The sequence below is a fragment of the Vigna unguiculata genome, chromosome 9, assembly GCF_037176805.1.
Source record: "Vigna unguiculata cultivar grain cowpea cultivar isolate G323 ecotype 2 chromosome 9, ASM3717680v1, whole genome shotgun sequence".
Taxonomy (NCBI): domain Eukaryota; kingdom Viridiplantae; phylum Streptophyta; class Magnoliopsida; order Fabales; family Fabaceae; genus Vigna; species Vigna unguiculata.
Genome location: NC_140800.1, coordinates 20,434,600 through 20,446,830, shown reverse-complemented (window position 1 = coordinate 20,446,830; position 12,231 = coordinate 20,434,600). Strand labels below are relative to the sequence as shown.

Genomic DNA, 12,231 nt, shown 5'->3' with positions numbered 1-12,231 from the left:
TGATCGCCTAACGACAGCGATATCAAATTTGGCGCCGTTGCCGGGGAATACGGTTAGTATTTCTTTTATTTTGATTCTGTTTTTATTTATTTATTTTATTTTATTTTATTTTTATTTTTATTTCATTTTTATTTTTTATTTATTTTACGCATATACGTTTGATATAGTTTGTTATTTTGTAGTATCTAGTTTTCTGTTAATATACTCCAAGTAAAGTTCTATTTTTGTTTTGATTAAGAATTTCTTTTAAGAAATTTTTGAGACTAGTTTGGAAAACTCTGTCTAGGAAAGACTTGGTATTTAAGTTGTCCACTGTGACGCACCTCTCTTTCCTGGGAGTAGACCCAACGACATCTTAACTCATTTCTTTCTTGAAATCTTTCTCCAAAACAAGAATAGGAAGAAAAAAACACACAGGGAAACACTTTCAGGTGGACTTGCATAGTGCATGACTCGGGCCAATCCGGGTCAATTTTATCAACTTGATTCAGAACTTGAAAGGAACTTGCGTAAATCACGTAGGAAACTTGATCTCAGGTGTTCTACTGAAGGAGCACCATCATCATCTGAACCTACCACTGAAAGTGTACCACTAGAATCACCTCCGGTGATTAACATATCTTCTGATCCATCACCTGAACCAGAAATTCAAGAAGATAGAATGGAAGAAAGAACAATAAGAGAATTGGCTTCACCGGATGCAGCAATTACACAAAACATGTGCATCCAATATCCAGATGGAGAATGTGAGCTTAAGTCTGGGTTAATCCATCTTTTACCCAAATTCCATGGATTAGCAGGAGAAGACCCGTACCATCATCTGAAGGAATTTCATGTTGTTTGTTCATCCATGAGACCTACAATAGTGACAGAGGAACATATCAAGCTTAAGGCTTTTCCATTCTCATTGCAAGATGCCGCTAAGAATTGGTTATACTGCCTTCCGCCAGGATCCATCAATACCTGGGAGACTCTGAAAAGATTATTTCTGGAAAAGTTTTTTCCAGCATCTAGAGTTGCTGCTATTCGCAAAGATATTTATGGGATAAGGCAACAAGAAAGAGAAAGTCTTCACGAGTATTGGGAAAGATTCAAAAAGTTGTGTGCTTCCTGTCCTCATCACCAAATAAACGAGCATCTCCTCATTCAATACTTTTATGAGGGATTGAGTATCATGGATAGACAAATGATAGATGCTGCAAGTGGAGGGTCATTGGTGGACAAAACGCCAAGAAATGCAAGACAATTGATTGAAACTATGGCGTCAAACCATCAACAATTTTCCACAAGGAGTAATTCTATAACTCTATTGAAGGGAACCCATGGAGTAGAAGCTTCATATGTTGCAGATCACAAGAAATTAGAAGGGAAGTTGGATGACTTAGCAGCCATGGTAAGGACCTTGACAGACTTACAGAAAAAGCCTATCCCTTCTACTTTATGTGGAATTTGTGCTTCTACTAATCATCCTACAGAGGCTTGTTCTATGTTAAAAGAGACAGGGACGTTAGACAATGAACAACCTCAGGCATATGCTGCAAACATCTATGGCAATAATAGACCACCTCGGCAGCAATACAACCATGATTTGTCCTCCAACAAGTACAACCCAGATTGGAAGGAATATCCCAGCCAGAAATGGGGAAATCAACAGCCTCAACACCAACAAGTCTATGTTCCACCTCAACAGAGGCAACAACCACAACCAGCGGCAACCTCTTGTGATTCAAACATGGAGGCAATGATGAAAATGATGGCTGACATGATGAAGGGACAAATCAATGAGTTGAAACAAACGATGGAAGCAACCAATCAAAACTTGCAGAACCAGATTGGACAAATGGCAAATGAGTTAAATCAGATGAAGTCTCAACAAGGCTCGAGCAATTTGCCTGCACAAACTGTAATCAACCCGAGAAATGTAAGTGCTATTACTTTAAGATCGGGTAAGCAAATACAAGGTCTTGGGGATACCCAAGAAGATGAAGATAAGGACAATGAAGTTGTACCTAATGATGAAAGAGGAAGATCAGATGAAGCAACACAAGCAACATCTGAGATGCCTGCACCCAGTGATAACTCCAGGTTGGTATCCCCTAATACTTCCTCTGAAAATCCTTCTCCTTATTCTCCTCCTCCTCCCTATCCAAACCGTTTGAAACCAAAAACTAAAAAGATGGAGGAGTTAGACAAAGAAATCCTGAATACTTTCAAGAAAGTGGAGATAAACATTCCTTTGTTGGATGCTGTGAGACAAATTCCTAAATACGCCAAGTTTCTCAAAGAATTATGTACACATAAAAGGTGTATTATGGACAAAGAGGTAGTGAACATGGGAAGAAACGTCTCTAGCTTAATTAAGAAGCCTGCAGTCAGAATGCCGCAAAAGTGTAAGGATCCAGGTATGTTTTCTGTTCCCTGCATTATAGGTAGTACTAAGTTTGACAATGCTATGTTAGATTTAGGAGCTTCTATTAATGTAATGCCTTTATCTGTTTTTACTTCACTTCATCTTAGACCTCTTAAGTCTACTGGTGTTGTCATTCAATTGGCCAACCGTAGCACAGTTAACCCTGCAGGTGTGCTAGAAGATGTGCTTGTCCGTGTGGACAAGTTAATTTTTCCTGCAGATTTCTACATCTTGGACATGAAGGATGATGAAGGAATGAGTTCAACCACAATTATCTTGGGAAGACCATTCATGATGACAGCACGTACCAAGATAGACGTGCATGCAGGATCCTTGACTATGGAGATAGGAGATGAGAAGGTGCAGTTCAACGTGCTAGAAGCCATGAAGCACCCAATTGAAGACCATTCTTTGTTTTGTATTGATTTATTGAGTAATGTAGTGAACAATTATGCTTTTGGACTTTTGGACGTTTTATCTGGTTTTTCTTCTTCTGTGGATTTTTCTTTTTCGAATGTTTCGGGCTCAATTTTAGACGAAAGAGAAAATTTTAAAACAGGTGATGTTGAGGATGCGGTGTCACTATTTGATACCTCTGTGGCGTCCAAGTGTGATGCTGAGGTGGCTGAAATTACCTTAGGCAGTAAAATGTTGCCATCTGTGGAACAGCCACCCACTTTGGAGTTGAAACCTTTACCATCTCATTTGAAATATGTTTATCTTGAGAGGGATGGGAAACTCCCTGTTATTATATCTGCCTTGCTTACTGACGAGCAGGAACAAAAGCTATTGCAGGTTATCAAAGATCACAAGCGAGCAATAGGCTGGACTTTGGCAGATATTCCTGGTATTAGTCCTTCTTTCTGCATGCACAGAATACTCTTGGAGGAGGATGCTAAGCCAGTGAGGCAACCTCAGAGGAGACTGAATCCTCAGCTGATGGAGGTTGTGAAGAAAGAAGTCACCAAGTTGCTACAAGCAGGTATTATATATCCCATTTCTGACAGCACTTGGGTGAGTCCTGTACATGTGGTCCCCAAGAAATCTGGGATCACCGTGGTCAAGAATGAGAAGAACGAGTTGATTCCTACTCGTATTCAGAATAGCTGGAGGGTCTGTATTGATTATAGAAGACTAAACCAGGCCACCAGGAAGGACCACTTTCCTTTACTATTCATGGACCAGATGTTAGATCGATTGGCAGGTAAGTCTCATTACTGTTTTCTTGATGGATTCTCTGGGTATTTTCAGATTTGTATTGCCCTAGAGGATCAACATAAGACTACTTTTACTTGTCCATTCGGTACATATGCTTATAGGAAAATGCCATTTGGCCTTTGCAATGCTCCTGGAACATTTCAACGATGAATGATGAGTATTTTTACAGATTTGTTGGAGAATTGTATTGAGGTTTTTATGGATGATTTTAGTGTATATGGTTCATCTTTTGATCACTGCTTGTTTAATCTTGCTAGAGTCTTGGAGAGATGTGAAGAAACTAACCTTGTTCTAAATTTTGAAAAATGTCATTTTATGGTGGAACAAGGTATAGTTTTAGGTCACGTTCTTTCCAAGAATGGTATATCTGTAGATCCTGCTAAAATAGATATTATTTCATAATTGCCTTACCCCTCTTCTGTGAAAGAGGTTCGATCTTTTCTTGGACATGCAGGATTTTACAGGAGGTCTATCAAGGACTTCAGCAAGATAGCCAACCCTCTCTCCAACTTGTTGCAAAAGGATGTAGTATTTGACTTTGGAGAGAGGTGCAAAGATGCATTTGATACATTGAAAAAGGCGCTTACCACCACTCCTATCATCCAGCCACCTGACTGGACATTACCGTTCGAGTTGATGTGTGATGCATCAAACTTTGCAGTAGGAGCGGTGCTTGCACAAAAAGATGGGAAGCTATCACATGTGATATATTATGCTTCCAGAACATTGGACACAGCGCAGGCCAACTACACCACGACTGAAAAGGAATTATTGGCTGTTGTGTTTGCCTTGGACAAATTCAGACCGTATATACTTGGTTCCAAGGTAATTGTTTATACTGATCATGCAGCATTAAAATTCCTTCTGAAGAAAGCAGATTCAAAACCAAGGTTGATCAGATGGATGCTACTGCTCCAAGAGTTTGACATTGAGATTCTAGACAGAAGTGGAGCACATAACTTAGTAGCCGATCATCTTAGCAGGATTGAAAATGGAGAAGATAACATTCCTATAAAGGATGACTTTCCTGATGAAGTCCTCCTAGCATTAACTGCTGTGAAAGGTATGTTTCCTGAACCTTGGTTTGCTGACATTGTTAATTATTTGGTTGTTTCTGCTATACCTCCTTCCTTCTCCAAATATGAAAGAATCAAGCTAAAAAGTGAGGCAAAGTACTATATCTGGGAAGACCCAATCTTATGGCGCATTGGTAGTGACCAAGTCATAAGGAGGTGTGTTCCAGATATCGAGATACCTCATGTGCTTGAGTTCTGTCATTCATCTCCTTTTGGTGGACATTATGGCACACAAAGAACAGGTAGGAAGGTGTTGGATTGTGGATTATATTGGCCTACTATTTTTAAAGATGCACAGAGGGTATATGAAAATTGTGAGCAGTGCCAAAGGGCAGCCAGATCCATTACAAGAAGGGATGAAATGCCTCAACAACCCATGCTATATTGTGAGGTATTGGGGTATTAATTTTATGGGTCCTTTTCCTCCTTCTTTTGGGTTTTCTTATATTTTGCTTGCTGTAGACTATGTCTCCAAATGGGTGGAAGCCATAGCTACAAGGACTAATGATTCTCGAGTTGTTATGAGTTTTGTCAGGTCTAACATTTTCTGCAGATTTGGGATACCACGAGCCATCATCAGTGACCAGGGGACTCATTTCTGTAATAGGCTACTTGAGAACATGTTGAAGAAGTATGGGGTGACACATCGCATTGCTACACCATATCACCCCCAAACCAATGGACAAGCAGAGATCTCTAACAGAGAGATTAAAAAGATACTAGAGAAAGTAGTGAAGCCTAGTCGAAAGGATTGGGCCACAAGATTGGATGAAGCACTTTGGGCACACAGGACAACCTACAAAACACCTATAGGTATGTCACCTTTCAGGGTGGTTTTTGGAAAGGCTTGTCATCTACCTGTGGAGATTGAACATCGGGCCTATTGGGCCGTGAAAGCATGCAACTTGGATTTGGAAGAAGCAGGAAATGAGCGAAAACTTCAGTTGCAAGAACTAGAAGAGATTAGGCTTGCAGCCTATGAAAATTCAAAGTTCTACAAAGAGAAAACCAAGAAGTTCCATGACCAAAAGCTTGTGGCTAGAAAGGATTTCAAGGTAGGCCAGAAGGTGTTACTATACAAATCAAAGCTTGGTCACATGAGTGGTAAGTTGCGTTCTACTTGGGAAGGACCATACATTGTTACAGAAGTCTTCCCTTATGGAGCAGTGGAGATCAAGGAAGAATCTTCAGCAAGAACTTTTAAAGTTAATGGGCATCGTCTTCGGATATTCAATGAAAATCAAGATATGTTGAACAAGACGATGGATGGGATGAACTTGACTTCTCCCTCATACCTTCCACCTTGAGGAGGTAAGTACACTTCATACTTTTTCTTTGCATTTTATACATATTGAATACATTGAGGACAATGCATGGATAAAGTGTGGGGGTGTGGGGAGATTTCCCCCTTTCTGTTTTTGTTTTCTATTTGTTTTGTTTTTCCTTTTCTAATTTTGTTTTCTGTTTGTTTTTATTTTAAAAAAAAAAAGGTTTTTGCTTTCAATAAAACATATTGACATTGGATTTTTGGATTTGATTTACTAATTGGAACGATCATAATTCTGGGAAAATAAAAGTCATGTGCTATGAATGGATTGTTTCTGTGATTTACTTGATTGAGTTGATTTGAGAGTTTCTAGAATAAATCTTTTATGAAAGAGTTTTTGACCTTGTGAGTTTTGAGCTTTATTGTAAGGATGAACTACCATGTGTCATTCCTATTTTTCTTGTGTGATTTGCTCATGTCTTGTTGGTACTTAAATGTTTAGCTTGATTCTGTTGTTTTGCATCTTAGGTGAACATGCATGATTTGATATGACTGAGGCATTTCTTGTTTTTAGCTACTTGGCCAAATAAGCTAACCATAACATTGATCCATTGGTAGCCCCTTGAGCTTAAACCTCTTTTTCTTGTTTTGAGCATACTGTTAAACCTTAAAAAGAAAAAGACCATGTTTTTCCTTACTTTAGGGAGAAAGAAGGAGCTAGTGGATTATGTTGAGATTGGTTGAGGAATAAAGTGTGGGTGTGAGTATTTTCCCCACAAAGTTATAAAAATGGCAAAAGGAAAATAATTGTTGATGACAGAGTGTTGAAATGAAAAATGATTGTTGTCTGAAAAAAAAAAGAGCAACAAAGGATAAAAGAAAAAAAAAAGGGGATTGTTTTTGAAACTATGCTCCATAACTCTTTCTTCCTTTCTATTTCAAAAACACACAAATCCTAAAGTTTTTCCTACCTTTGCCTTGGCCTCATTATAACCTGTGAAAAGTCCTCATGATTTTTGAATGCATGTTTTCTGAAAGCTGTGAATATTAGAGTCTTGCTAAGCATTGAGAGTGTTTACTTGCATGGGTATTTTGAGTGAAAACACAAGCCAAAACACTTGAGCGAATCTTGGTGAGAAAATATATATTTAACTTGAGTGTTTCTCTTTCATATTTGATTATCTTGTAAACTCAAAAGATTAACTCATGTGTGAAAAACAGAATTTTATCCATTTGTTTGTGCATGACAACATGATTTCTAGAAGATTGATCTGTTTCCATTGGTATTCATTTCTTTAATCCACTGAAAATATGGAATAAAAGACCTCAGAATAAAGTTTTGAAATTGTTCAATTTTGCCCAGGAGTGCAAAAGGATAAGTGTGGGTGTGTGATGAGTTCAAATTTTTGCCCTCATTTAATATTTAAATTTGGGGATTTAATTGAATTTTCTGTGCTTAAAGATTGATTTAATTAGGATTTGTGATTATTGGATTTATTGAGTAAGTTTGGTAAAAGTGGCGTAAAAATTGATTTTAGTTGCATAAAATATTATTGGATATTCTAACGTTTGTTAATGCAGCTGGAATTTATTTTTGGTCAATTAATAATGTGATTTTGAAATATTCAAAGTTACAAAATAAGTCCAAAATCAAGAAATTCTGAAAAAGAATAAATCAGGAGCTAAATGCACTCCCAGTTTTTATTTGCACACTCCTTGCTCAAGTGGACCACAAAAACCTGTTCTGCACCCCCAGTTTTCACTAAGTTGCACCCCTCCTACCACTTAAACTCCACTAAACCAGATCATGCCATGTGGCAATCCCCACCTCTTAAAATTAGCCAACCAGAACAAGCCACGTGTCATAATCCTACCCTCACCAAATTTACCAATCAGATTCTGCCACGTCATCATCTTCATCTCCCAAAACCCTAACCCTAATTTCAGCCACCATGACCACCCTCCACGGCAGCCGCCGCCGCCATCTCCGTCAGCCACCATGGAAGCTTGTTTTCCGACCACCATCGCGCCTCACCGTGACAGCGCCACCATCTTCCTCCATTCGCGCAGCAACGGCTGCGCCACCGTTCTCGCCACCACCACAGATCGCGCAAGCTTCACCGCGGCGCCACCATCTTCTTCTCGCGCCCCCACCAACGCGCAACCAACCTCTGCAGCGCAAGGTCCGCGATGCACCAGCAGCGACAGCACCACCATCAACCACCGCGTCAGAGACCGCACTTGCAACCATCGCGTCCGCACACAAACCACCCTCATTCTCGTCCATTTCTCCACACCACCATGAGTTCATCTTCGCTGCAGATTGAACCAGAATTAGCCAACCAGAACGCCATAGCAGACACCACCGCGCCGCACCACCATGCCTTCGTCGCCGGAGAAGGAAGAGCAGCCGCGCCGTCATCCACAAGCCTCCATGAAACCCTAAACGCAGCAAACCCTAGTCTGGAGAGAGAAAGTGCACTCTGCGCCACGTGTCAGCATCTGATAGGACAGTCAAACTGCTCAACTGGTCAACTGGTCAAAGTCAGCAGTCAACTCTGGTCAAAACTGCAAATATGGTTAAATAAGAGGGGCAGAATTGGAAATTGGACAGGAATTAAGTTGCTAATTAATTAAATAAATATAAATGATTTTAGCAACTGACAGATAAAGCCCAAAGTCCAGTGGAAGCCTATATAAAGAGACTTAAGGGAGCAGAAAGAGGGACTGACAATTTTACAGCTGACAGCTTAGACACTTAGAACTCTCTGGTTTTGGCAGATACCATCTCCACCACATCTCTCATTCTTTCTTTATTTTCTTTCCTTCATATCATCATGTATTCCATCAAAGCCATGGAGGGCTAAGCTTTTAGGGTTGATTCCACTGTAATTTCTTAAATGGATTCTGAGGTTAGATGAATTTATATGTTTTGTTATTTTGATTATTGTTGTGGTTTTTGTTTATCTATGTCCTTTGCTTCTTAATTGAATAGAAAATAATGATTTTAAATCTACATGCATGCTAATCATATGAGTTAAAAGGTTTTTAAATTAAATTGAGACTTTACTTTGATTTTGTTTAGAAACTTTCATTTGATTAAATAAGTTTTTGCCAATAATTGAGACTTTAATTTGATTAGAGGTAATTACTTTAACTAAAATTAGTCAAGACTTTACTTTGATTAATTAAGTTTTCTATTTGGTAAAGAAACAAAGGAATAGACATGATTAGGCATAGTAAAATTAATTGAGACTGTACTTTGATTAAATTTACTATGGACAATCTAAACAATTCTCACTTTTAATTGAGACTGTAATTTGATTAAAAGAGAGGATGCCAACAAATAAATTGAGTCTTTACATTGATTTATTTGTAAATCAACAACAATAATTAATTTAACAATAGTCTCTAGATAACCAATGAAGAATCTTATTTAGAAAAAAGCAGTGGAATTGACCTATTTACTATTACTGTGTTTACAATCTTCCGTGTCATTTTCTTTGCATATCAAAACCCCCCTATTTTTATAGTTGCTAGTTTTAAATTGCATTTTTGAGAATCAAATATTTGAGATCAATTCCGTATTCGTTGTGAGACGACTCAGGGTTATCTTAACCCTAACTATTTTCTTCAGTACAAACTGGCAATACTGAAGTTGCTAAAGTAGTGGTAATTTGATCGCCTAACGACAGCGATATCAACTGTAAATACGGGAATGGTGTGAAACTTGGAGATTGGGAATTTTATGGAGTCTATATTGTGCCTATGTGTTGTTGCAATGTGTGTAAATTGGTTTGGTAAGAATAAGAATGTGTTTTGGTATGCTTGTGCATTGTTAGAGTGAATTGTACGCGTGATCAAACTCGAAACCCTGCAAGTCTCGCCCAAGCGACTCCATCTCGCCTAAGCGAGAGTTGTAGAGTCTCGTTTTGGTCCTGCTTTGCATTACTCGCCCAAGCGACCTTGGATGGGGTTGAGCGACTTAGTATCTCGCTCTGGCAAGAGACACTCGCCTAGGCGAGGTCGCGAGGAAACCTGAACCATTTTTTAGCGCGATATCTCGCCCAGGCGAGACGTATTGGGGTTCTGAGCGACAGGGTGCTCGCTTAGGCGAGAACAACTCACCTAGGCGAGGTCGTGATGAGAAATGAGGTTTGTTTGCTTGAATCCTCGTTTAGGCGAGGTGTGGGTTATTTTGAGCGATGGTATGGCTCGCCCAGGCGAGATGATCTCGCCTAAGCGAGATAACGTGTTTATGCCACTATTTTAAGCTTGCTCAGGCGAGGTGGACTAGCCTAAGCGAGACTGAGGGTCTAGCTTGGGCGAGAGTCCCTAGCTTAAGCGAGTTTATGCGAAGTTCCATGTTTGTGTGTGCTTGTGTGTGTGATTTGGCTACTTTATTCTAAGTATAGGATGTATATGCATGTGGTGTGGTGTTTGGGCTTGAAGGACTAAGTCCAATAGGGGTCTGGGATGTGCTTGGTGGTTGGACACATGATGGGCATGAAACTAGTTGAGTTCCCGTCGGCTACTAATGGGCGAGCAGTCCTTAGTATGGTGATTACATGTGTCGGACGCACGATGGGCAAGGAATTGATATGTTCTTGTCGGCTACTATTGGGCGAGGAGTCCATAGTATGGTGATTGCGTGCGTGCCAAGGTCCAAGTATGAGACTTGGATGTTTTACTACAAACGAGGAGTCTATAGGGCAGGACTATGAGCGGGATAGGCTCATAGGATTGGACCACGAATGAGTTAGTTTCGTGGGAGCATAGGGAAGTCCCAAGACCTAGTTCATGTATATGACTCATGAAGGACTATGAGGTCATGGTTGGGTTATTTGAAAATCATGAAATATTAGTCATGTTATTTTGGATGGGTGGCATATTTATTTCATGTATTTTGTTTATATATTGTGCATAACTCACCCTTTTTGTGTGTGTGTGGCGATGATCGGATGATTCGTTATCCGGGAGCAGATGATTTGATAGGTGGGCCAGGAGATACATAGACTCGGAGCGAGGGATAGCTGGGAATTTTGTTTATATATTATTATTTTGATTTTGAGATACATATGTAACTCTTTGGGAGCCATGTAAATATTGTTTTAGTTTTATGAATTATGGACTCCTGGTTTTATGACATGTATATTAAAGTTTTTTATTTTCCCGCGTTTTTGGGAAAATGATGAGGTATTTACTTTCATTTCTTATTTATTTATTAAATATTAGTAATATTTCTTAGGGATGTTACAATTGGTATCAGAGCAAAAGTTTTGAAAATATTTTTAAATATTTTGGGGCTAGTGGGGAGTGAGCTTATCGATGTGATTGTTTGTTGTGTGTTTGTGTTGAATGTTGAAAAGGTGTGAGTGGTTTTTGTTGACTAAGTGATTGATTTATAACAGTTGTTATGTGGCGTATCCAGGCTATGGCTGCTAACAAAAGGAGGAGGAGTAGTGGTGCGGATGACATCGTTGAGGCTATTCACCGAATGGTGGATGCGATGCAGCCACCCGTAGTAGCGCAGCCTAGAACGACGATTGCACCAATCAGGGTGCCAACCGTGGAGGACTTCTTGTGCCACAAGCCAACAGAGTTCATTGGCAAAGCCTCTCCTGATGAAGCAGATGCATGGCTCCGCAAATGTGAGAAGATTTTCAAGGTGATAAACTGTGAGGATGAGCAGAAGCTTCTCTTTGCTACCTATCTGTTGAATGAGGATGCGAAATATTGGTGGACAAGTATGCAACAACAGATGGAGACTCGGGAGGAGCCGGCGACATGGGCCAACTTCAGGACTCGTTTCCTGGAGAAATATTTTCCAGATACAGTTAGACAGGACAGGGAGGCAGAGTTCCTTGCACTACAGCAAGGGGATATGTCAGTGCAGGAGTATGTCAACAAGTTTGAGCATCTGACGAGATACTACTGATGAGTCATTATTTTCTTCTATTCCACTAGCCTTTGTGCACCCATTAGACAGTTGATTAGTGCTTAATTGTTCATCATTAGAGTGTTTTTCATCTGTTGGGCTTTATTGGGCCACTGTTCCGAATTTGGACTAATTTCACATTATTTGGCCTAATTTTTGTTTTTAATTATTTTTAGGTATTTGGGTGAAGCAATTTTGGAGCTTGGACATTAATATTTAGTTGAAGAAACTTTCCACATCATTGCCACATCATTTCCATGTCATTTCCACGTCAGCAAAGTCAATGGGTCAACATTTGAGGCCCAGAGTGGCATTTTTGTAA

At 39.6% G+C, this 12,231-nt stretch overlaps 1 pseudogene; it reads left to right on the top strand.

Annotated features, from left to right (window-relative positions):
• Positions 1-718: 718 nt before the first annotated feature.
• On the top strand, positions 719-6,758 carry LOC146883681 (uncharacterized; annotated as a pseudogene).
• The last annotated feature ends 5,473 nt before the right edge of the window (positions 6,759-12,231 follow it).